Source organism: Pholcus phalangioides, unplaced genomic scaffold (assembly GCF_987345545.1).
Source record: "Pholcus phalangioides strain wild (caught in Gottingen) unplaced genomic scaffold, Ppha-v1.0 ptg000017l_1, whole genome shotgun sequence".
NCBI lineage: Eukaryota > Metazoa > Arthropoda > Arachnida > Araneae > Pholcidae > Pholcus > Pholcus phalangioides.
Window position 1 is genome coordinate 10015007 of NW_028301610.1, and position 5448 is coordinate 10020454.

Consider the following 5448-nt stretch of genomic DNA (forward strand, 5'->3'; position numbering starts at 1 on the left):
AGGTGGACATCGTGCCCGGGCGCTGGACCAGAGGGGTCGCAAATTTTATTCTCAAACCTCCCCTTCAACATTACAAGGGGGCGCCAAAATGCCACTTGCCCCGGGTGACGAAGCATCTAGTTGCTGCCCTCATTACTAATATCAATTACAACGGATAAATAATTTCGTCAAGTTTGCCTGTGGACCGCCTATGCCATCGTCACGGTCCACCTATGGTCTGCGGACCATAGGTTGAGAAACACTGTATTAGGGAATTTTCACGTGCGTTTGGTATTTTATCAGTTAAATTTTCAAACTGAAAAAAATTATATAAAAATTATTAAATTAAATACGTAAAAATTTTACCTAATTTTGGAATGCATATGAGAATATTTTTAAGAAACTTCAGAATATTTTTTAAATATATTCGAAAATTTTCGCGTTTGGTATTTTTTTTTCATTTTAAATTTTCAAACTGAAAATTTTATTTTGTAAAAAAATTATCATCTTAATTAATTTCGTTTTTCACTTAAAAAAAAATTACATTTTACGGTCGATAAAATATTCTTAGCTTATTGCAATGCAGCAAGAGAAAAACACTCCCAATGTTAAACGAACGGGAGAGTTTTTCTAAAGATTAGGAATTTTCTATAGGACAACAGATGCATGACGGGATTTCGAAGATCCTACCATATGATAAGTTCTACCCACGGTTATATATTTTTTTTTTTCGTTTTTCAAGGAAAAACAGGGCTTTTCTTATTTATATACACTTCAAATAGCCCTACTTATTTTTCCTTTGACCCGAAAATAACATCTGTCATAATGCGAAAAAAACTTGAATATAGAAAATTCCGTTTAAAAAAAACCAGTAATTTAAAAAAAAATTCGAAAAAAGAGATATTTTAACAAAATTTCAATAATTGAAAAAAAAAAAAAGGTTAGAATTGAAATGATAAAAAGTGAATTTTTTGAAAAAAAACCGTGTGTGAAAATTGAAAATTCCGTTTATATAAAAAAAACCAGTAAAAAGTAATTTCCACGAAAGTTTAAAAATTTCCAAAAAAAAAAAAGATTTTAACAAATTTCAAAAATTAAAAAAAAAAAGAAAAATGATAAAAAGTGAATTTAAAAAAAAAAACGAGAAAAATAAAAATTTGGTTTAAAACTAACTAGTAAAAAAAAATTTTCTAGAAATTTTAAAAATTTCCTAAAAAAAAAAAATTTTAACAAAATTAAAATAAATGATTTAAACATAATTTATGACTATAAAAATGAAGATTTAAACAATTTTAGCAAAAATCAACTTTATTATACGTTCAGGAAAAAAAGTTTTACATGTCAGAAGTGGGATTCGAACCCACGCCCGGAGAACCGGACTGCGACCTGAACGCAGCGCCTTAGACCACTCGGCCATCCTGACCATGGTAACAATACTATTATTAACACTTATATATTTTATAACTATAATGGTTAATGATTTATAATCCCGTTGCAACGTGAGAAAATGCCGTTTATATAACGGCTTAATTCTCACCGTAAGATCTAGGATTTATAAAAAGATTTTTCGATCGATTCGAATCGATCTATCTCGTTATAATGGCCGCTTTGATAAACGACGATTTTCTTCCTCATACTATAAACTAAGCAAGAATTGCGTGAAATTTTTTTTGGAAGTAATTATTAATCGGATAAATTAATAAATAATTATTATTTTCAAATCCTAGGATGTACGTTTCGCTGCTGTTGCCGCTCCGTCGGGATTTTCCGAATATATCTACTGTGATACAGCTAAAAATATTAAAATATTTCATGAATTATTTTTCTTAAAACTATTTTAAATTTCTTAAAGCAATTATCGATTAGCAGGGGCGGCTTAAGAGAGGGTGCGATGCACCCGGGCGGCAGAATTAGAGTGCAAAAAATTTAAAAATTTCACACAGCAAAAATTTACATGGCATCACCCTTTTTGTTGAGCCATAATTCGACAAGGGAGACAGAAATTTGAGCGAATAGACAAGGCCTGGGACCGTGACATGGGGGGAGATACGGGGGGGGGGCGTGTGGGGACCCCCCCCCCAGCGTCAAAGGTGAAGTTGACTGATCTAATGTACATATGCATATATGAATTGACATCATCATCATCATCATCATCGTTCCACGTTCGGAAATAATGGCTGTGCCCCCCCCCCCAGACTTCCATGTCTATCTCCGCCTATGCACCGTGGTCCCAGAAACTTTCATAAAATCTTTCAGGGGCGGCTCGAGACAGAATCTCTACCCGTGCGGGATTTATTTTTTGAGTTTCCTGGCTATCCCCTCCCCATGGCCCCCCACATCCTGCGTCGCGGTCCCCAGATGGAATCTTTCTCGGGTCTCCAAGCCAGAATTTTCATGGGCCCCCCCCTTCTGCAGTTAATTTATAGTGTAATAAAGAAAAAAGATATGAATAGAGAGTCCCGGGCCCCCAAGCTGGAGCCCTGTCAGCACCACCCTCACAACTCATGCAATTCCTAACGATAAAAAAAATTTCTTAAAAAATTTTTTTTTTTGCGCCCTTCCATCTCGGATTCGACGCCCCTCCAGAGCGGACCGGAACTGGGGGCTGAGGCTATTTGAGCCGCCCCCCCCCGAATAAATTTTGGGAAGGGGGCTGAGGCCCCCAAAAAAAAACGTCTGTACCATGGAACGCACCATTCCGCCTCCTGCGTAGCGGTCGAGTCCCGTATATACGGGACGAATGGCGATTTTCAGCCCCTTCAATGTTTTCTTCATGTCGATGCCTCTGGACATGAATATAATAAGAAAATAATTTTCTTTTGAGTTTTTTTTAGTTCCAATGAAACTTTTAACACCCACTTGGATTTAGCACCCCTTTTAAGCGATGGGTGCCCCGTGAGGCCTCAATGGGTCGCGGCAAGAGCCGCCTCTCTACTGTATCACAAGGGGTTATTCAAATATTACGCCAGCAACGATGGGGGTGGGGTTTTCGGATTTGGCGACTTTTGATGAGGTGGGGGGGGGGTTTCAATGATGCTTACTTCATCAACCACCCTTTATAAAAATATGTAATATTCTTAATGACGTCTTTATATACTGAGCTCTAAGTGTTTCGCGGATATTTTTAAATGATCTGGAAAAATGTCCCAGCCACTTAAGTGCTCTAGCATTCTGTCGCGGGCCGCGTAAAGGCTCTGGAACCGTGCCGCGCGTCACTCAAGTGATCTTTAAATGTACCGCGGGTCACTTAAGCGATCTGTAAATGTGCCGTTTAGTTCATTTTTACAAAATTAGGTTTGAGATGTCAACATTAGATGACCCCGAGGACCGCATTTGCTCCGCGGGATGTGGGCTGAGCATATATGGCTTAAAGGGTGGATCGCAATGAGGATTTCTTAAAAAGAAATTTTGATTATTAGCCTTCAAATAGCATTGAAATTTACGGAAATTTATTACAATAACACACACACATATATATGTTATTTTCTTCCGATATTTTAATTATTTTTTAAAATTTAATTGCATCAAAAAAATAAATTTTTGATCGTCTGGGGGCCATGGGGAAAGGCTCGTGCCTCTGATCCCAATGTGCGTTAGGAGGCATGGGACAGGGGGGCTGACGAAGAAAAGGGGGGGGGGGGTCAGAGTTTTGCTGACTTTTGCGGGTAAGGGGGAGGGGTCAAAAATGGCTAAAAATCTGCTGACGCAATACTTTAATGGCCCCCAAGGGTCAAGTGTACCGTTTTGGGTCTGTCGCGTAGTAGTTTTATCCAGAACGATCAAACGAAGGCCAAGAAAAAAATTCTTCTAACTTGTCCGGGGTTCCTGGAGCACCAGAAACATCTTTAAAATAAATTTATTGATAAATTACCGCGTGATACATCAACTTTAAAGGACAAGTGTATGTTATGATCGCTCATAGTGCAGTTGTCGTTTTGAGGATTAGGTCATCTGGGATTAAGCAATGAAATAATTCTGGATCAGAAAGCGGGACGTATGGTCACTGGAATTCTGCACGCTAAACAATAGCGAAATATCAGGTTTATCTCGGGGTCCCCCCAGATTGGAGGACCCTCCCAGTAGGGCTGAGTTTAGGGGTGGCACATCACCCTGGTGGCAGGAGGTAAGCTCGAACCGCCAGGTAAGCTCACTAACTAATCAATAAATTAATTTTATTAATTTATTGATTACTTAGCGTGAAAGTTTAAATAACAATAAAAAATGCCAACAGAGTAACACTACTAACATTTATAAGTTTCATTGTTTAAAAATTATTGTGAAGATCTAATATCTAATCCCGTTACAACGCACGAAAATGTCATTTATAACGATTCTGTGCTACCGTAAGATCTAGGATTGACAAGATTTTTTTTTAATTTTTTTCGATCGATCAAAATATAAAATCTATACTAAATGATTATTGATTGATAAATGCCTATTTTCTTCCCGATATCATAAATGACGCGAGAATTGATCGAAAAATTATTAAAATTAGTGAAATTTACTCAATTTATGTTTCATAATTTTTAAATCCTAGATCGTAGAGGACATACATACGTGTAGCAATGTTAATATTATGATGTTCCGTTGCCGATATTCGAATATATTTATTTACAGCTAGAAATATATTTTATGCATTATTTTTCTTTGAGATAAAGAATTTTTTGAGTAATTTAATTCATTGGTTAGAATAATTTAATTAGAATTTTTAAAATATATTGTTTTTTTTAAATTCATAAATTAGAGAAAAAGTGCTGAATGAAATTTTCCTACTAAATATATGTATGTATTTCCACTGTTAATTTTTGATTAAGCCATATAAAAATGTATTAAACATAATTTTATTAGTTTATTGATTAGTTATGTGTAAATGTCTAAATACCGACAAATAAAAATCGTAAAATAATTTAAATTTTTTTCTCGAGAACTTCACAGAATCGTTATAAACGTTTCTCACTACTAAAATGGAATTTTTTTGTTAAATTATTTATTATTAATTATTAATGTAATCCAGTTAGTTAGCTTAATGAGGGAGTAATGATGTATATTTTTTGGGAGCTTAATGAGTTTCTCAAAATTACGACAGTGATAATTATCCCCCCAAATTTCTTGGGGGGCGGATGCGTTAGAATAACATGCATTAGTTAGGCCCAAGTCCAAGACGTCTGCTCTGGACTTTTATATCAATTTTATAGTAGACTAGCTACAATACCCGGTGCTGCCCGGGTTTACTTCAATGAGGCTGTTAGGAACACGTGATATCTCCCTCTTTCTTTGAGGGACATGCAAACCAATATGCTAACCAATATGGCGACTTCCTGCGCGACTCATGAAATAAACAAATCTAGATTTACAGAAACATAGAAATGAATATATACTTTTTTTCCTTTTTTAAGGGGCGCTATGCATTTCGATCCCCCCCCCCCGAACTTCAAGTTATCCATCTGCCTGTTTCAGCTTTCAAAAATG

The 5448-nt window shown here is 36.1% G+C and overlaps 1 non-coding gene across 1 annotated transcript; it reads right to left on the reverse strand.

Moving 5' to 3' along the window:
- Window positions 1-1318: 1318 nt before the first annotated feature.
- Window positions 1319-1402, reverse strand: TRNAL-CAG (transfer RNA leucine (anticodon CAG)). Its single transcript has one exon. It is a non-coding gene; the product is annotated as a tRNA-Leu (tRNA).
- Window positions 1403-5448: the final 4046 nt, after the last annotated feature.